Genomic DNA, 21,925 nt, shown 5'->3' with positions numbered 1-21,925 from the left:
TTTCAGGTTGGAATTTCTATTTAATCCAAGAGTTATTTAGAAAACTGTTTTAAATCTCCAAATAGATATTTGTTAATAGTTTAACAATATACCACATTAATTCCTCTGTGTACCTTTTAAAATGTTTGACTTTGGAGGAATTTATTGACATTTTGTTTATGGCCTAATAAACACATTGACTTTTTGATAAATTTATTTTTAAAGGGTACCTGTCTGCTGTGTACAGAATACAGATGCATGCTCTAGCTCGAGTTTCCCCCGAGGCTTCATGCATTGAAATTGAATCTGATTGTGGCGTTTGGTGGTGGCTCCTTTGGAAGGTGGTAAGGATTAGACAAAGTCATCAGAGTGGGGCGCCTATGGCTGAAAATGCCTTTCTAAGAAGAGGGAGAGAGAGATCAAGCACACACACACACACTCCTTGCCTCATCAGTGAGATACCTGGTGTCACCTCAGGACTGGCCAGCAAGAAGGCCATTAGCAGATATGGCCCTTTGACCTTGTATCTTCAGAATCACGAGCCAAAATCAGTCTCTCTCTCTCTCTCTCTCTCTCTCTCTCTGTCACTCAAAATTCACCCAGTCTGTGGTATTGTGTCACTGGCAACAGAAAATGCAGTAATGTACATACAAAAATATATATTTTGATGAGAGCTTTGGTATCCTAACTGTATTTGTTTTCAGTACTGGGGATTGAACCCAGGGCCTTTACACTGAACTACATCCCTAGTCCTTCTAATTTTTTTATTTCAAGTTAAGTTCTCGCTAAGTTGCCCAGGCTCGGCTCATGGATTGAAACTTGTGATCCTCCTGCCTCAGCCTCCCAAACTGCTGGGATTATAAGAGTGCACCATTGTGCTCATTTCTTCATCATTTTTTTAACTGTAAGTCTCTGAGCAAGACGTGTGTCACTTTCTCCATGAAATTCTGAGTGGTTTTGGTGTATATAAATATTTTGAGGTTCTGTTGTTGGGTAAATAAGTTCTAATGACTTTTAAAGCTTCTTTATGGAGCACATATTTTATTAATAAAATGTCCTCCAATGTCCCTTATGACATCCCTTACTTTAATTTCTATTTGTTCTGATATTTGTGTTACTATTTCCATTTTCTGTCCTTTTTTATTTGATGATACTTTGTCTCTTATTTTAAATCTCTTGAGTTACTCTGTTCTATGACTTATATAATGAAGATATAAATACTCTAAAAATACTTCTGGCACCAAAAATTTGAAAATTCTATATGAGCTAGAAAAACCCTCACATCTTGACTGACTCGACAAACTCTACTTAGCCTTTAAGATGTAGTTCAAATACCACTTCTGACGGGAAACCTTTTCACAAATTCTCAGGCCCCAAAGTAGGTGGACTCCTTCTCTCTATTTTTAAATCACTTCATCACATCTAAATCCTACCTCTCAGTACATTCTGTTATGAGTATCTGCTCCACTTTCTCCTGTTTCATGAAAATTGAAGCAAAGTTCTCATTCCCTGTTCCTTTCTTTCCTATCCCTGGCACCTCCTCTTTCCTCCAGATCATATGAACACAGTGCTAGTCTTGGTTCTGCAGTGCACGGTAGGGATTTTGGGGTCGTCTTAAGTTATTCCTTCTGTACCGGGAGGGATTGCAAAGTGAAGAATGGAGTGGGTGTTTCACACAGGACACACTGGCAGCCGGAAAGCAGGGTCTCGCTGTGGCTGTAAAGTATTCTGCATTAAGGACAGAGCAGCAAGTGTGGTGGAGGAGAAGGAAAACAAAGCAGATTTTGATGAGGAAGCATTCTATTCATGCAGAAGGAGATGCTGGATCTTTTGGCCCATTCCAAAGTTTTGTGCTAAACTTGGACCTTTTGTTTTGTAATTTCACATTTCACTGCCGGAGTTTAGTGGCTGTCAACCTAGGCGGTTGCACTCTTAAATTTTGAAGTTGAACTTGGAAGGATCGCTGCAGGGGAACTATTCCCAGGGAACCGAGCCATGGCCCAGAATTGAGGTGCTAATAATGAATGCAGTATATTGCCATTTTAATACTCCATGCTGCACAAGGCATTGGCCTCCCTTGGTGGTTTAGATTGGACACTGGCTTTTCTATGGGGCTGACTGGTGGGGTGGGCAACGTCACAGTTAATCTTGACTGTCAACTTGGTTTTGAGAACTGTCTATGGCACTGGTAAGGCACACTTTCGGGGTGCCAGGCAAGTTGTTGGGCGTGACTGTGGGGACTGTATGCAGTCCCTGACTGCTTCATTTCTGGGTCTTCCACTGCTCTTTGCCTCTCGGATGGCACAAGTGAAGCAGCTTTTCCTTCGGCAATGTTCCTGCTGTGGAACCAGCAGACCATGCACGGACTGAGCCCTGTGAAACTGAGAGCCAAAATAAACCTTGCTTGCTTTAAATTATGGGCGTTGGATATTTTGTCCTAGCAGCAGGAAGGCTGACTAATGCAGGCACCATACGTAGGGTAAGTGGTTTGACTTTGTGTTGAAGATTCTGCAGAGGGCCATATTACAAATGGCTGTTAGCACTCTTTCCACTCTTCCACCTCTGTATGCATTCATGCTTGTTGGCATTGCTGAGAAGGCTGTTTTGAGTACAGTGCCTCCTATTTGTCTTGTGCTCTAGGCTCCCGTTCCCCTGTCTCTCCTTCATGCCCACTCCTGACCCCTTGGGCCATTGTGTGGCCTTCTCTTTCTTTCTAAGTGATTCCCAGTACTGTCCTTTTTTAGGATATGCTTGAGACTTCCCTTCAGTCCCTTTCCTCCACCCTTCCACATTCTAGTGGCCAGAGGTAGCTGAAACACACATTCCTTTGAAAGCAAAAAAAGGTTTGCCAGAGCTGGTGTGGTACAGCCGGAGAACTTGGACAATCTCTGTTACCAAAGTTGAGGGAAGTGGTATTAGGCAAGAGAGCTGTGGGCATGTGCAGGTGTGTTGGGAGCTGCTATGCTTGAAATAATCATGCTGGGCTAGGAAACAACACAGAATTCATCCTTGATGGATACTACTTCTCACAGTTGATATTGAGTTATCCAGTTTTAGTGGTCACATGTGATTTCTTGATGAGAAACGCCTGGGAACACTTTAGAATTTAGTAATGGGTCTGGCCATGATGGAGTGACAGAGGCAGATGGCTATAGACATGTCTGCATGTCTGGCCCTTGTTTGAAATAAGTCCCTAGACTCAATTTTTTAGTGCAGAGAATAAAGCACTCAGACACCAAGAAATCTCGACAAAGCTTTTACTTCTGCAGAAGGGCACAAGCACACCACAGCAGTGAGGTAGCAGGTGTGCAGGACAAAGGAGGGTTGCCCCTTATATCCCTAACACTAGAGAAGCAGCTGACCTTTTTCCCATTGGTCGGGTTTAAAGTTCACAATCTATCCGATCAGCTAGTTTAAGTGGCACAAGAGGAGGATCTGAGGAGTTGCTGATGGGAAGGAAGAGTGGAGGGTAGGGAACAGGGTGTTGGTAAGCTATCTTTGGTCTGCAGCCATATTTTCACAGTTTAAACTGAGCAGGGCTTTCTCGAAACTCTGGTGTGAGAGGTGGCGGAGGGCAGCCTGGGGTGGACTAGGGTCTCAGATGGAGGTGCTCCAGTTTCCATCCTTTGATGGAAAAGACAGGGCCACAGTTTCTCACACCTGGGGTTTTTATACTCACTCAGCAATGGGGACCTCATGTGCATTTTGTATTATCTGATTTTATATATGAGGAAGATGGCATGTGGTGACATCATGGGACTCATGCAAAGTTCGTGAGTGGCTGAGTGGTGGAGAAGGGATTAGAATGCGGTCTAACTCTGACATGCCACACCAAGATATCCCTACAGGAGAAAGACAACAGGACTGCCGTGGCAACTAGACCCTTACTACCCACCCCTTTCACTTGCTTCTCTCTTGATTCTCTTTGTCTCTTCTCTAACTTCTTGCCTCTGAAGCTCCTCAAAGGCTTCTGAAACTCTTGCTTTTTGCATTCTACTGTCTCTATCTGCAGAACAATTACTCCACTCACTTCTGCAGGTTGCCTGCTTCATGTTGGCCTCCACAGCCCATGCTCACCTCTAAGCATTGTGCCACAAACGTAATGGCTGCTTGTGGTTGGATGATGCACAGGGAACTCTACCTTTTAGTTATGATCTTGATTGATTGGGTCAAGTTCCTAACAGAACTTGAAATTCTTGGCAAATGCCCTTCACTTCTTTCCCCACAATGCATAACACACCTCCCAAAGGATAACACCCCCCAGTTATTGCCTCATATGTAGGGTGCCACCTCTGCTCCATCTTCCGCAGCACAGCTGAAATGAGATTTTCTTTTTCAATTAAAATATTAAGTCACTGTCCCGCCACTCCCAGGCCAGAGGAAGGGACTTCTGGGCTGCTGTCCATCCCACTGCTCCCTGCCCAGAGGAGGTGAGCCACATGGATGCCAACAGCACCCCCCACCCCCAGGTCAAAATGAGAAAAAATGTAAACAAGTCTCAAAACCAGACTTCCAGATCACCTACAGCAACCACAAAGGGAAAAGAGATGGAACACTCTGATACTCAACCACCTGGACCCACTGAATGGGCAATAAAAGAGGATCTGGATAAAATGAAATCAGAAATAATTTCTCAGATGACAGCAGAGATTGTGCTCATAGTGCAAGACATGATTAATAAATCTAGAGAGGAGCTGAGGAACATGATGGAATCCCAACATAGGAAACAAATGGAATCCAAAAAACAGATGCAAACAGATTTGGAGGAGATTAAAAACTCCACTGAAAGTTTATACAGCAGAATGAGCCAATGTGAGGACAGAATTTCAGATATAGAAGATAAGATTGCAATTAGTGACCAGGAAAAGAAAAATTGCTTCAAAATTGTAAGGAACCACAAGAAATCAATCCACCAGCTGCTAGATGATGCAAAGAAGAATAACATAAGACTGATTAGAGTCAAAGAAGAAACAGGAGAGAGTGCAGATGACATAAAAAACTATTCACAGAAGTCATGGCAGAAAACTTCTCAAGGAGGGGAAAAAAGCTTGACATACAGATAAGTGAGGCATATAGGACTCCAAATAGCCTTGATCAAAAAAAAAATCTACACATAGGCATATAAATGTTAAGATTCAAGAAACTCAACAGAAGAGCAAAGTTCTACAAGCAGTCAGAGAAAAGAAACAAATCACATACAAAGGAAAGCCCATCAGAATCACAGCAGACTTCTCAGCGCAAATCCTCAGGGCAAGAAGAGCCTGGAGTGATGTATTTCAAGCCCTAAAGGAAAATAGCCTCCAATCCAGATTGATGTACCCTGCAAAACTATCTTTCAAAATTGATGGAGAAATAAAATACTTTCATGATAAAGAACACCTCAGGAACTTCATGAATACCAAACCAGCACTCGAAAAAATTTTACACAATATCCTAGGAACAGACAGTGAGGATGACAACCCCAGGAATCACACCAGAATGAATCCATCAAGCGTGACAAGAAATTAAACACAAAGGGTGAGAATCCAAGAAAAAAAACCATGACAATGAAAAGTCAATACATACCAGTTATAACCATCAATGTTTATGGTCTCAATTCAACAATCAAAAGAAATAGATTGGCAGAATGGGTCAAGAAGGAAGATCCAACAATATGCTGCATGCAAGAAACACACTTAATTCAAAAGGAAACTCATACACTGAAAGTTAAAGGGTTGAAAACAATACTCCATGCGATAGGAACCCGAAAAAGAGCAGGAGTAGCTATCCTCTTTGCAGATCAAATAGATTTCAAACCAACACTGATTAAGAGAGATGAAGAAGGACATTACATCCTTGTAAAGGGAACAATCCAAGAGGAAGAGATGACAATCATAAATATCTATGTACCAAACACTAGTGCACCCAACTATATAAAACAAAGACTAACAAACATGAAAAGTCATATATGCACTAATATAATTGTAGTGAGGGACCTCAATAACCAACTGTCACAAATAGATAGATCAACGAGACAAAAAATAAGCAAGAAAATACTAGAACTCAATCAAACTCTTGAACAAATGAACTTAACAGATGTTTACAGAGAGCTCCACCTCACAAAATCAGAATACACATTCTTTTCAGCTGCACATGGGTCATTCTCCAAAACAGACCACATACTTGGTCATAGAACATGTTTAAGTAAGTGCAAAGGAATTGAAGTTATCCCCTGTATATTATCAGACCATAGTGTGATGAAATTGGAGATCCATAGCAAAAGGAACCACAAAATTACATAAACACATGGAAATTGTACAACACACTTCTGAATAACCAGTGGGTCACAGAGGAAATTAAAGAAGAAATCAGACAGTTCCTTCAATTAAATGACAATGACAGTACAACATATCAAAATCAATGAGACACAAAGAAAGCAGTGTTATGAGGGAAATTCATAGCAGTGAATACACATATTAGGAAAACAGAGTGAGCCCAATTAAACAACCTGATGCTGAACCACAAGCTTCTAGCAAAAGAAGAGCAGGACAAGCACAAAGCTTGTACAAGGGAGGAAATTATAAAGATCAGTGAACAAATCAATGCAATGGAGACTAAGAGAACAATACAAAATAATCAATGAAGCTGCGTTGGTTCTTCGAAAGAATCAACAAAATTGACAAACCCTTCAACAACCTTATCAGAAAAAGAAAGATAAGGCCCAAATCCATGCAATTAGGAATGAAAAGGGTGAAATTACAACAGACCCAGCAGAAATCAATACCTAGAGAATCTTCAATACCTACTTTCAGAACCTATATGCCAATAAGAAGGAAAACACAGAAGAAATGGAAAAATTCCTAGATACATATGAATTACCAAAGTTGAATGAAGAAGACCGGAAATTTCTAAACAACCCAATATCAACCAATGAAATGGAAAAAGTAATAAAAAACTTATCAACTAAGAGAAGCCTGGGCCCTGATGGCTTCACTGCTGAATTCTACAAGATATTTAGAGAGGAACTACTGCCACTACTGTTTAAACTCTTCAATGAAATTGAAAGGGAAGCAATACTCCCAAATTCATTCCTGGAAGCAAGCATCACCTTGATCCCCAAGCAGAGAAAGACCCATCCGAAAAGGAGAACTATAGGCCAATCTCACTGATGAACATAGATGCCAAAATCCTTAATAAGATACTGGCAAACAGAATGCAGAAGATCATCAAGAAGATGATACATCCTGATCAAGTGGGATTCATCCCACGGATGCAGGGATGCTTCAACATATGCAAATCAATCAGTGTAATACACTATATCAATAGAGCCAAGGACAAAAACCATATGATTATCTCCATAGATGGAGAAAAAGCATTTGACAAAATTCAACATTCATTTATGATAAAAACCCTACAAAAAATTGGAATAGATGGTCTCTACCTCAAACTGATAGAAGCCATCTATGAAAAACCAACAGCCAATATCATACTAAAGGGTCAAAAAATGAAATCCTTCACACTAAAACCAGGAACAAGGCAAGGACGTCCACTATCACCACTCTTGTTCAATATAGTTCTGGAAACATTTGCCATGGCAATTAGACAAGAGAACGAAATAAAAGGAAGAAAGATAGGAAATGAAAAAGTCAAATTGTCATTATTTGTAGATGATGTGATACTGTATATAGAAGACCCCCAAGAACTCCACCAAAAGTCTTCTAGACTTTATAACCAAATTCAGTCGAGTAGCTGGTTACAAGGTCAACACACAAAAAGCAATAGCTTTCCTTTACATGAGTAACAGAGTGACTGAGAGAGAAATAGGGCAAATAATTTCTTTCACAATAGCATCCAAAAAACTGAAATACCTAGGAATCATCCTAACGAAAGAAATCAAAGACCTCTTCTCTGAAAACTATAGCACTCTGAAAAGAGAGATTGAAGATGATATCAGAAAATGGACAGACATCCCCTGCTCCTGGGTAGGAAGGATTAATATAGTGAAAATGGCCATACTTCCAAAACTGCTATATAGATTCAATGCAATTCCAATTGAGATCCCAGCAGCATACTTCACGGACCTTGGGAAAACAATCCAAAAATTCATTTGGAACAAAAAGAGACCCAGAATAGCAAAAGCAATTCTAGGTAACAGAGACATGGCAGGGGGTATCACAATCCCCAACTTGCAACTCTACTACAAAGCTACTGTGATAAAAACAGCATGGTACTGGCAAAGAAACAGACTTGAGGACCAGTGGAACAGATTAGAAGATGCAGAAACAATGCCCGACACACTCAGCCATCTCATCTTGGATAAAGGAGCCAACCATCCTCACTGGAGAAAAGATAGCCTCTTTAATAAATGGTGCTGGGAAAATTGGGTTTCAACTTGCCAAAGATTAAAACTAGACCTGTATCTCTCACCATGCACTAAACTAACATCAAAATGGATTAAAGATCTATATATTAAAGTAGAAACACTGAACCAGCTGGAATAGAGTTTAGGTAGAACTCTTGAAGACACTGGTGTGGGAAAAGATTTTATGAACAAAACCTCAGTTGCCTATGAACTAGCACAAACAATCAACAAGTGGGATCTCTTCTTATTAAAAAGCTTCTGCACAGCAAGAGAAACCACCAGCAGTGTGAAGAGACAACCCACAATGTGGGAAAAATTTTTCACCTGCTTTTCCTCAGACAAAGTTCTACTATCTCAAATCTATAAAGAACTTGATAAGATCAGACCTCCCAAATTTGAAGACCCAATCCAAAAATGGGCATCTGAAATGAACAGACATTTCTCGGACAAAGAAGTAGAAATAGCAAATAAATACATGAAAAAATGTTCAACATCACTGGTCATTCGACAGATGCAAATGAAAACAACGCTGAGATTCCACCTCACTCCAGAAAGAATGGCTGCTATCATGAAATCAACCAAGAACAAATGCTGGCGGAGCTGTGGGGAAAGAGGAACCCTGCTCCACTGCTGGTGGGAGTGTAGGCTGGTGCAACCACTGTGGAAATCAGTATGGAGATACCTCAAAGAACTAGGACTGGAAGTCCCATTTGACCCCGCTATTTCACTGCTGGGGATCTTCCCTAAAGAATTAAAAGAATCATACCACAGTGATATATGTGCATCCATGTTCATAGCAGCACAGTTTGTGATAGCTAAAATTTGGAAACAGCCCAAATGCCCATCAACTGGAGACTGGATAAAGAAAATGTGGTTTTTTAAAAATAAAATGGAGTACTACTCAGCCTTAAAAAATGAGAAATTAGAAACATTTATAGCTAAATGGATGCACATTGAGGTGATACTCTTAAGTGAAATAAATAGGACACACATGTATAAATGCCAAATAGTTTCTCTTGTATGAGAAACTGAAAGTATAAATAAGGACTAAAAGGTATAATAGATAATGTGAAATAGGAAGAAAGGGGCAAAGGGGAGGGGGAAGTGGGAGGGATAGGGGAAAGGAAAGAAGGGAATGGAATTAATATGAGAAAATGAAAGAACGGAAACAAAGTCTTTATAAGTAGGAATCAGTGGAGGGGTTTAAAGGAAGACAGGGGAATGGGGAAAAATAAGAACCAAGAGAGATTATGTAAAGGTGCAAATTTCCAGTGATGAATGTCATTATATTGTATACCTGAAATATACAGTGATTAAAATGAATAATTGATAGTGCAAAATAGGAGCAAAAGGTCCAAAGGGGTAGGGGAAGTGGGAGGCGTAGGGGAAAGGAAAGAAAGGAAAGTAAAAATGATGAGAAATGGAAAAAATGGAAACATAGTCTTTGTAAATAGGGAAGGGTGGAGCGGGTGAAGGGAGGGCTAGGAATGGGGAAAATATAAGAACCACAATGCATCATGTAAAGGTACAAGTTCCCAATGAGAAATGTAAATGTATTTTATACCTAAAATGTACCAAAAAAGAATTTAAGGAAAAAAATTATTATGCCATTCCCTATATAAAACCTCTAAATGGTCCCTGCCACTTTCAAGATAAGGCATTGACTTATGTAGACACTAGCTGAGCAGTAACTTGCCCAGTCTTCACTGCTCTGTGAAGCAGTTTTTCTTATTTTCCCCACTCTACACATTAGGAAATGCAGATACACAGAAGCTACATAATTTCCCCAGGGCCACAGAGATAGGAGGTGTTGGAGCAGCGATTTGAATCCAGATAGTGTGAGTCCTTAGGCTTTGCAAGGCAATCTCTTCACCTGGTACGTCCCAGTCCCCTTGCTTGGCATGTTCAGACTTGTTCCACTTTCCCCAGCCAAAGTGTTGGCAGACTGGGTCCTGGAGGCAGAAGGCCTGGGAGAGGTCAGAACAGCCAGGTTGCCCGTCATTGACTTATGGTAGGAACAAGAAATGCACCCCAGGCAGTCTAGGTGTCTGTTATTATGTACGCAGGTATATTCTTAGGGCTCAGGGAACTTTGGTGAATGGAGGACTGAAATTGTTCAGATTCCACAATGTGAGAACCAAGAATAGCTCTGCATAAAAATTTTGCTTTACGTTGGACAGAAATCTCTACACATCTTCAGGGCCTCAATCAACATGAAGCCCAGATTATCTCTTACGTGCTGAGTGTTTTGCTGTGAGAGCAATAGAATGAGGTGACCACTGGACAGTACTAAGGACAGTAAGTACTTCTTACAGCAATGGAAGGATCTGCCCATTACAGACTTTTCCGGAAAGACAGAATTCACATCTGAGTTGTATTAATTGCACAGCCCAGCCCTTCCTCTTTTTAAAGAAATTGTATGGTTTTGTCAGTTTGACTCTGTGATCATCAACTTGTGAAATATGTGATGAGCAAACAATATTTCATTACAGTTCTCAACAGAGGAAAAACTATCAAATCAAGGGCTATAGAGGCAAAATGGGAATATGTCAGAATCATTTAGTTCTGCTCGGGGCTGATTTTATGTGGCACAAACAACACAGCACATAAGTTTAGTCTAAATACTCGCATGGACTTCAGAACATCGAACAACTCATACAATGTGAAGGTTCAAGAACACTATCGTGGCACCTTTTAGTTTTTTATTTCTTGAATTACAATGTAATGAAACTCACTTTTAAGTACAATTTAAAATACTTGGAACCAGAAGTGTTTCCTGTTTTGGATTTTTTTCAGATTTTGGAATATTTGCAGATATACAAGGGTGATCGAAAGATATGGTGAATGCTTAAATTTAAAAAAATTATTGCAATAAACAACATTGCCAAGAACAAAGAAATACTATAAAGAAATACTATGTTTGAAGCAAGGGAAACTATCTTGAAGGGAATTAATGGCAATGTGCCTTTTGCTGTAATAATCTTTTAAAAAAACTTTTAAACATTCACTGTACTTTTGATCATATCTCATGTAAGGAGATATCTTTTTTTTTTAAATGTATTAAATTCTTTTATTGGTACATTGTAGGTATACAACACAATTACATTTCTCATTGGGAATTGTACCTTTACATAATGCATCTTGGTTCTTATTTTTTCCCCATTCCTAGCCCTCCCTTCACGCCCTCCACCCTTCCCTATTTACAAAGACTTTATTTCCATTCTTTCCATTTCTCATCATTTTTCCTTTCCCTTCTTTCCTTTCCCCTGCCCCTCCCACTACCCCTACCCCTTTGGACCTTTTCTTCCTATTTTACATTATCGATTATTCATTCTAATCATTGGTACATTTTAGGTATACAATATAATGACATTCAACATTGGAAATTTGCACCTTTACATATTCTCTCTTGGTTCTTATTTTTCACCTTTGCTCAGCCCTCCCTTCAACCTCACCAGTCCTCCCTATTTACAAAGATTTTGTTCCTATTTTTCCATTTTCTCATATTAATCCCATTCCCTTCTATCCTTTCCCCTAGCCCTCCCACTTCCTTCCCCTTTGTCCCTTTTCTTCCTATTTCACATGACCTATTATACATTTAGTCCTTATTTACACTTTCAGTTTCTCACACCAGAGAAACTGTTCGGTATTTACACACGTGTAATTTATTTCACTTAAGAGTATCGCCTCAGTGTGCATCCACTTAGCTATAAATGTCTCTAATTTCTCATTTTTTATGGCTGAGTAGTACTCCATTTTGTAAAAAAACCACATTTTCTTTATCCAGTCTCCAATTGATGGGCATTTGGGCTGTTTCCAAGTTTTAGCTATTACAAACTGCGCTGCTATGAACATGGATGCACATATATCACTGTGGTATGATTCTTTTAATTCTTTGGGGAAGATCCCCAGCAGTGGAATAGCGGGGTCAAGTGGGACTTCCAGTCCTAGTTCTTTGAGGTATCTCCATACTGATTTCCACAGTGGTTGCACCAGCCTACACTCCCACCAGCAGTGGAGCAGGGTTCCTCTTTTCCCACAGCCCCGCCAGCATTTGTTCTTGGTTGATTTCATGATAGCAGCCATTCTTTCTGGAGTGAGGTGGAATCTCAGGGTTGTTTTCATTTGCATCTGTCGAATGACCAGTAATGTTGAACATTTTTTCATGTATTTATTTGCTATTTCTAATTCTTTGTGTGAGAAATGTCTGTTCATTTCAGATGCCCATTTTTGGATTGGGTCTTTAAATTTGGGAGGTCTGATCTTTTCAAGTTCTTTATAGATTTGAGATAGTAGACCTTTGTCTGAGGAAGAGCAGGTGAAGATTTTTTCCCACATTGTGGGTTGTCTCTTCACACTACTGGTGGTTTCTCTTGCTGTGCAGAAGCCTTTTAATAAGAAGAGATCCCATTTGTTGATTGTTTGTGCTAGTTCATAGGCAACTGAGGTTTTGTTCATAAAATATTTTCCTACACCAATGTCTTCAAGGATTCTACCTAACCTCTGTTCCAACTGGTTCAGAGTTTCTATTGTAATATTTAGATCTTTAATCCATTTTGATTTTAGTTTAGTGCATGGTGAGAGATACAGGTCTAGTTTTAATCTTTGGCAAGTTGAAGCCCAATTTTTCCAGCACCATTTATTAAAGAGGCTATCTTTCCTCCAGTGAGGGCGTTTGGCTTCTTTATCAAAGATGAGATGGCTGAGTGTGTCTGGCATTGCTTCTGCATCTTCTAATCTGTTCCACTCGTCCTCAAGTCTGTTTCTTTGCCAGTACCATGCTGTTTTTATCACAGTAGCTTTGTAGTAGAGTTGCAAGTTGGGGATTGTGATACCCCCTGCCATGTCTCTGTTACCTAGAATTGCTTTTGCTATTCTGGGTCTCTTCTTCCTCCAAATGAATTTTTGGATTGTTTTCTCGAGGTCTATGAAGTATGCTGCTGGGATCTCAATTGGAATTGCATTAAATCTATATAGCAGTTTTGGAAGTATGGCCATTTTCACTATATTAATCCTTCCTACCCAGGAGCAGGGGATGTCTGTCCATTTTCTGATATCATCTTCAATCTCTCTTTTCAGAGTGCTATAGTTTTCAGAGAAGAGGTCCTTGATTTCTTTCATTAAGATGATTCCTAGGTATTTCAGTTTTTTGAATGCTATTGTGAAAGGAATTATTTGCCCTATTTCTCTCTCAGTGAGTCTGTCATTGGTGTAGAGGAAAGCTATTGCTTTTTGTGTGTTGACCTTGTAACCAGCTACTTGACTGAATTTGATTATAAAATCTAGAAGACTTTTGGTGGAGTTCTTGGGGTCTTCTATATAGAGTATCATGTCATCTGCAAATAATGACAATTTGACTTCTTCATTACCTATCCTTATTCCTTTTATTTCGTTCTCTTGTCTAATTGCCATGGCTAGTGTTTCCAGAACTATATTGAACAACAGTGGTGATAGCGGACATCCTTGTCTTGTTCCTGATTTTAGTGTGAAGGATTTCATTTTTTGACCATTGAGTATGATATTGGCTGTTGGTTTTTCATGGATGGCTTCTATCAGTTTGAGGTAGAGACCATCTATTCCAATTTTTTGTAGGGTTTTTATCATAAATCCATGTTGGATTTTGTCAAATGCTTTTTCTCCATCTATGGAGATAATCATATGGTTTTTGTCCTTGGCTCTATTGATATAGTGTATTACACTGATTGATTTGCATATGTTGAAGCATCCCTGCATCCCTGGGATGAATCCCACTTGATCAGAATGTATCATCTTCTTGATGATCTTCTGCATTCTGTTTGCCATTATCTTATTAAGGATTTTGGCATCTATGTTCATTAGTGAGATTGGCCTATAGTTTTCTTTTTCAGTTGGGTCTTTCTCTGCTTTGGGGATCAAGGTGATGCTTGCTTCCAGGAATGAATTTGGGAGTATTGCTTCCCTTTCAATTTCTTTGAAGAGTTTGAACAGTAATGGCAGCAGTTCCTCTCTAAATGTCTTGTTGAATTCAGCAGTGAAGCCAACAGGGCCCGGTCTTTTCTTAGTTGATAAGTTTTTAATTGCATTTTCAATTTCATTGGTTGATACTAGGTTGTTCAGAATTTTTAGATCTTCTTCTTTCAACTTTGGTAATTCATATGTATCTAAGAATCTGTCCATTTCTTCTGTGTTGTCCATCTTATTGGCATATAGGGTCTGGAAATAGGTATTGATGATCCTCTGGATTTCTGCTAGGTCTGTTGTCATTTCACCCTTTTCATTCCTAATTGCATGTATTTGGGCCTTTTCTTTCCTTTTTCTGACAAGGTTGGCTAAAGGTTTGTTGATTTTGTTGATTCTTTTGAAGAACTAACTCTTGGCTTCATTGCTTTTTTGTATCATTCTCTTAGACTCCATTGCATTGATTTCTCCTCTGATCTTTATAATTTCCTCCCTTGTATGAGGTTTGGGGTTGTCCTGCTCTTCTTTTTCTAGATGCTTGAGGTTCAGCATCAGGTTGTTTAATTAGGCTCGTTCCATTTTCCTAATATGCATATTCACTGCTATGAATTTCCCTTGTAAGACTGCTTTCATTGTGTCCCATAGATTCTGATATGTTGTATTGTCATTGTCATTTAATTGAAGGAACTGTCTAATTTCTTCTTTAATTTCCTCTGTGACCCACTGGTTATTCAGAAATGTGTTGTTCAATTTCCACGTGTTTATGAAATTTTTTGAGTTTCTTTTGCCATGGGTCTCCAATTTCATCACACTATGGTCTGATAATATACAGGGGATAACTTCAATTCCTTTGCACTTACTTAAACATGTTCTATGTGTGATTATGTGGTCTCTTTTGGAGAATGACCCATGTGCAGCTGAGAAGAATGTGTATTCTGATTTTGTGGGGTGGAAAACTCTGTAAACATCTGTTAAGTTCATTTGTTCAAGAGTTCGATTGAGTTCTAGTATTTCATTACTTATTTTTAGTCTAGTTGATCTATCTACTTGTGACAGTGGGGGGTTGTGGTCCCCCACTACAATTATATTAGTGCATATATGACTTTTCATGTCCATTAGTATTTGTTTTATATAGTTGGGTGCACTAGTGTTTGGTGCATAGATATTTATGATTGTCATCTCTTCCTCTTGGATTGTTCCCTTTACAAGGATATAATGTCCTTCTTCATCTGTCTTAATCAGTGTTGGTTTGAAATCTACTTGATCTGCCAAGAGGATAGCTACTCCTGCTTTTTTTCGGGTTCCTATCGCATGGAGTATTGTTTTCCACCCTTTCACTTTGAGTCTATGAGTTTCCTTTTGAATTAAGTGTGTTTCTTGTATGCAGCATATTGTTGGATTTTGCTTCTTGACCCATTCTGCCAGTCCATTTCTTTTGATTCATGAATTGAGACCATTAACATTGATGGTTATAATTGAAACATATTGACCTGTCATTGCCATGACTTTTTCTTTTTGTTGGGTTCTCCCCCTTTACATTTAATTTCTTGTCATGCCAGATGGGTTCATTCTGCTTTGCTTCCTGGGGTTGTGATCCTCAATGTCTGTTCCTAGGATATTGTTTAAAATTCTTTGGAGTGCTGGTTAGGTATTCACGAAGTTCCTAAGGTGCTCTTTGTCATGAAAGTATCTTATTTCTCCATCCATTTTGAAAGATAGTTTTGCAGGGTACATCAGTCTGGTTTGGAGGCTGTTTTCTTTTAGGGCTTGGAATATGTCACTCTAAGCTCTTGCCTTGATGGTTTGTGTTGAGAAGTCTGCTGTGATTCTGATGGGCTTTCCTTTGTATGTGATTTGTTTCTTTTCTCTGACTGCTTGGAGAACTTTGTTTTTCTGTTGTGTTTCTGGAATCTTAACAATTATATGCCTAGGTGTAGATTTTTTTTTTTGATCAAGGCTATTTGGAGTCCTATATGCCTCACTTATCTGTATGTCAAGCTCTTTTCCCCTGCTTGGGAATTTTTGTGCCATTATTTCTGTGAAGAGGTTTTTTATGTCATCTGCACTCTCTCCTGTTTCTTCATTGAGCCTAATCAGTGTTATGTTATTCTTCTTTGCATCATGTAGCACCTGCTGGATTGATTTCTCATGTTCCCTTATAATTTTGAAGCAATTTTTCTTTTCCTGGTCACTAATTGCAATCTTATCTTCTATATCTGAAATTCTGTCCTCACCCTGGCTCATTCTGCTGTGTAGACTTTCAGTGGAGTTTTTCATGTCCTGGAAATCTATTTGCATCTGTTTTATGGATTCCATTTGTTTCTTATGTTGGGATTCCATCATGTTCCTCAGCTCCTCTCTAGATTTATTAATCATGTCTTGCACTAGGGGCACAATTTCTCCTGTTATCTGAGAAATTATTTCTGATTTCATTTTTTCCAGATCCCCTTTTGTTGCCAGTTCAGTGGGTCCAGGTGGTTGAGTATCGGAATGATCCATCTCATTTCCCTTTGTGGTTGCTGTAGGTGATCTGGAAGTCTGGTTTTGAGACTTACTTACATGTTTTCTCATTTCGACTGGGGCGGGGGGCTGTTAGCACCTGCACAGATTACCTCCTCTGAGCTGGGTGAGGTGGGACAGGGGCTGCAAGCAGCGGTAGGGATATGGTGACCCTAAAGCCTTTTCCTGTGGGCTGGGAGCAGCGGGAGGGATGGTGACCGGGAAGTCCCTTCCTTTGGACCAGGAGCAGTGGGAGGACGGCTCAGGAGCAGCGGGAGGACGGCTCAGAAGCCCCTACCTCTGGGCCGGGAACAGCGAGACTCAGTACCTTGGTCTGGCAGTCTGGTGTCCTCTGCGTCTTTGTAGTGTAGAACCAGGTGGCTGCCTGTCTGCAGTGGGGTGATTCGGTGTCTTCGGCGTGACTCAGGACCTCGGTAGGGCATGCACAGACCTTCCTGTTTGCAGTGGGCTGATTAGGTATATTCCGAGGGACTGAGGACCTCAATAGGGCATGAGCAGACCTGCCTGTCTGCAGCGGGCTGATTGGGCTTGTTCTGTGAGCCTCAGGACCTTGGTAGGGTATGGGGAGATCTTCCTGTCTGCAGCGGGGTGATTCGGTGTCTTCCGCATGACTCAGGACCTGGGTAGGGCATGCATCGACCTGCCTGTCTGTAGTGGGCTGATTGGGCATGTTCTGTGTGACTCAGGACCTCCATAGGGCATGGGCAGACCTGCCTGTCTGCAGAGGGATGATTTGGTGTCTTCCCTGTAATGAGATATCTTAAAGATAAGATCTAAATGTGGTTTATTTTTCATGTATACCTTGTACACATAGCCTAAATATAATTTTATATCATATTTAAAAGCATTTTTTGAATGAAGCAAAGTTTGCATAGGTTGAGCCATCTGAAAGGAAAGGTATCATTTAGCCACTGATTTGGATAATTGTGATTTTCCACCACCTGTGATGTCATGTTGGCACTCAAAAGAGTTGGGCTTTGGAGCATTTTGTATTAGGGATGCTCAACCTATATGTAACTCTGTGAATTTAAACACATGCATACATTCGTGTGACCACCACTGCAATCAGGCTACAGAGAGAGCAATTTTGTTGACCACCAAAAAGCTCCCTTTTGGGCTGCTTCTTTACAACATATGACCAAAAATACGGTAAATGTTTAAAATTTAATGAATTATTACAGTAAAAGACCCATTGCCATTAATCCACCTCAAACTGTTTCCCCTTGCTTTGAACACACTTTTCTCATCATTCTTGGCATTTTCTGAAGCACTTCTGGAAGCCCTTTTTCATGAGTATCTTTAGTTGCACTGTAATGCCTGCCTTGACATGAATTGATTCAAAATGTCTGTCTCTCATCATATTAACTGTGGGGAAGAGCCAGAAATCCCACAGTTCCAGATCAGGTGAGTAAGGTGGATGAGGACACTCATGTTTTTTGAGTCTGCTGTTCCATCTGATGGCACATGGCAGCAGCAGTCACCGTGTGTGTAATCATGCCTGGTGAAGACACTTATGAAAGAGGACTTCCAGAACTGCTTCAGAAAGTGGCAGGAATGATTGGATAAGCGTGTTCAGAAAGATGGGGAGTATTCTGAAGGGGATGAAGGACAATGTGTATTTACTGCAACACCATACATAAAGTTGAAATATTCACTCTGTATTTTGACAACCTTTGTATAATGTACTGCCCCCTACTCCTACCCTACAAGTACTGATCTGTTCTCCATCACTGTGGTTTTGTCTCTTGAGAGTGCCATGTGAATGGAGTCATGAAATATGTAACCTTTTGAGATAGGTTTCTTTCATTCAGCATAGCACCTTTGACTTTCACCCACGTCTTTGTGCGTATTAATAGCTCACTCCTTTTTATTGTTTAGTGCATTGTTATGGGTTTGTATTGTGTCCTCCTAAATATACTTGTTGAAGTCCATTCTCTTATTTGGAAATAGGGTCATCGAAGACATAGTTAAGTTAAAGTCATACAAGAGTAGGTGGAGGCCTTAATGTCTGGTGACTGACATCTTTATGAGAGAATACAGAGGCGTGGAGAGAATTCCACGCGAAGACACAGAAACACATGGAGAGCAGAGGCCACCTGAAGGGAGACACAGTGATGGAAATGACATAGCCACTGCCCAGGAAATGGAGCCATTGGACCTTAGAACGAGGCACAGAAAGATTCCTCAAGTGCAGGTTTCAGAGGGAGTGTGGCCCTGGTCACATTGCCATCTACATTTCTAGTCTCCAGAACTATGAGATAAGAAATTGTTGTCATTTTAAGTCACTCAATTGGTGGTATTTTTTTTTTTTTTTTTTTTTTTTTTTGGTGCTGGGGATCGAACTCAGATCCTTCCGCTTGCACAGCAGGCAGCGAAACCACTGAGCTAAATCCCTGGCCCACTTGGTGGTATTTTTTAAGGCAGCCCTGGAGACCAGTACAAGTAGTAAATGTGTATTTTACTGGGGGGCTAGAAATTCCTCAAAATTTTTATCAACCAGGGTAGCAATGTAAAATGATCCTAGAAAACATAGGGCAAATACAGTGGAAAGACATAGGTAGCTTATGGAGTTATACATACTGCTGAACGAAGAGACAGCAGGAAGTACGGGAACTCGGCCAGTTTGGGAACTGAGTACAAGAAGTAATTGCATCTCTTCTCGACGTTGTTGAATGACGTCCATTTCCTAATGATTCGGAATATTTAAATATCTCTTTGGATATTTCCCAGCCATTTCTATTTATTTTTAATTTTTTCTAGTTTTAAAAAATGAATAATCTTTCTTTGTTTCTTTCAAAAACGTGTTATAGGACCATTTGAAATATTATGCATGCCAATTCTATTTCTGTTGTATGGTATACAGATAATTTCTCCTACAATGCTGCTTGTCTCGAACTGGCCTTGTAACTTTCTTTAAAATATCTTTTGTCCAGTAGATGTTTTAAATTAATCACGGGGCAAGTCAATTAATATTCCCATTGATTCTTCACATTGTTTCATGTTTTATATTTCCCCATTCCAGTACTACAAAAATGTTATCTTGAATTGTTCTCCAGTCATTTTAATTTTTGATGTGAGTCTTTAATTTACCTGCAGCTTAATTTTGTGAGTGTAATGTAAAGGGTGAGCCTTGGATTATTTACAGTTTTCCAAATGTAAATTCAATTCTGGCCACCTTAGTCATTGTCATCAGTTACACTAGCTTCTGTGATCATCAGCACTAACTGCAATGCTGTGCACATTGTTTTATAGTCATGATTGCAATTCTGGACACTTCTGCTTTGTCCTGCTAGCCTATTTATATGTTCTTGCCTCAGCAATACACTTGTTTCTACTGGCTTTGCTGTAAGTGTAGAGATATTCCAACCCCTTATTCCTAAAAGTTACTATTTAAAAAATGCACTTGTAAAGGAGATTGTTGTCTTAATTTCTTCTCAGATAGTTTGTTGTTTTTATTGTATCCTGCAGCTTTATTGAAATTGTTCATTGGTTTTAATGGATCATTGGTGGAGTCCTTAGAGGAGAAATCTATATGTCTTCTGCAAACAGATGCAATTTAACTTACTTTCCAATTTGGAGTCCTTTTACTTACTTGCTTTTCTTGCCTAATTTTCTAGCTGGGATTCCCAGGATTATATTGAATAAAAATGGCAAGAGTGGACGTCCTTATCTTGCTCCTAATGCCAGAGGAAAACTTTTCACCTGTTCATGATTGGGTTTGACGTTAGCTGTGAATTTGTCATGAATTTATTACATTGAGGGGCATTGTTTTTGTATCTAAATTGTTGAGGGATATTAGCATGAGTGTTGCATTTTGCCCAGAGCTTTTTCTGTATCTATGAAGGTGATCATGTGGAGTTTGTCCTTCATTCTGTTAGGTGATGAACACGTTTATTGATACCCATGTGTTGACTCATCTTTGTGTCCCGGGTTAAATCCCACTTGATCATGGTTTATGATTCTTTTATTGTGCTTGGAAATCTGTTTGCTAGTACTTTGTTGCAGCATTTTAGGTCTGTCTTCATCAAGGGCATTGGTCTGTAATTTCCCTTTTTTCTGATGTCCTTGTCAGCTTTGGTATCAGAGTAATGCTGGCCTTGTAAACACAGTTTGGAGATGTTCCCTCCTAACTTTGTGGGAAGAGTTTGAGAAGGATCAGTATCAATTCTTTAAATATTTGGTAGAATTTACCATTGTAGCTATAAGCTTTTCCTTGTTGGGAGGTCATTGATTATTGATTCAATCTCCTTATTCTTTATTGATCTTTTCAGATTTTTTGTTTCTTCATGATTCAGGCTTGGTAGGTTGTATAGAATTTTTTTTAAAGTCACTTAGCTGCCTTATGTCTTTTTTTTTTTTCTTACGCCTTATGTCTTTTAATTGAAGGGTTTAATCCATTTAGATTTTAAGAAAGTATTGCTAGTGAAGGACTTGTTAGCTATGACCCTTTTCTTGTCTTGTTTTATAGTTGTTTTGCTCTTTCATACTCTCTTATCCACTTCCATTGTGATTTGAAGATTATTTATTTATATCAGTATTCTTTGCTTCTTTTCTCTTTATTTACTACAGGGTTTTTTTTTTCTTTGTGCTTACCATGTAGCTTACATAAATCTTATCCTCTCTTTTTGGTTGGTATCAACTTAACTTCAGTTGTATACAAAAACTCTACACTTTAATTTCTTCCTCATTTCATGTTATTGCTGTCATATTTTACATCTTTTTATTTTGTGTTTACATTAACAAAGTTTTTTGCTATAGTTATTTTTAATACTTTTGACTTTTAACTTTTATATTAGAATTAAAAATGATTCCTACATTACTACTGTTAGAGCATTCTGAATTTGACCTCTATTCTTACATTCACAGTGAGTTTTATACTTTTATGTCCTGGGCTAGCTCGGGATCTGGGTTTCAGGGCCAACCTGGCACTAGGTGAGCCTGGAGCCTGTGTCCACAGGGCTGGCCAGAGATCCCTGAGGCCCCTTCCCTGATGTGAAGGGCGTCTCTCCCACACCCTGCGGCATCCACTTGGGGAAGAGTGAGAGCAGTGGGAGACTCCCACCCTCCGACCTCATCTTGTCTTATTTCTGTGCTCCAGCAGCTGTTCACTCTTGCCTGAATTACAGTACTGAGTTCTAGTGAAAATGT

The 21,925-nt window shown here is 39.6% G+C and overlaps 1 protein-coding gene across 1 annotated transcript in view; it reads left to right on the top strand.

Moving 5' to 3' along the window:
- The window catches only part of Hs3st4 (heparan sulfate-glucosamine 3-sulfotransferase 4), a 417,435-nt gene that overhangs the window by 151,906 nt on the left and 243,604 nt on the right, over positions 1-21,925 (top strand). The window lies entirely within an intron of this gene.

This window comes from Heterocephalus glaber, unplaced genomic scaffold, assembly GCF_053883595.1.
Source record: "Heterocephalus glaber isolate CG9 unplaced genomic scaffold, H.glaber_assembly_v1.0 deba00000943, whole genome shotgun sequence".
Classification (NCBI taxonomy): domain Eukaryota; kingdom Metazoa; phylum Chordata; class Mammalia; order Rodentia; family Bathyergidae; genus Heterocephalus; species Heterocephalus glaber.
Note: the sequence above shows the minus strand (reverse complement) of the source record. Positions and strands in the feature narration are given on the sequence as shown.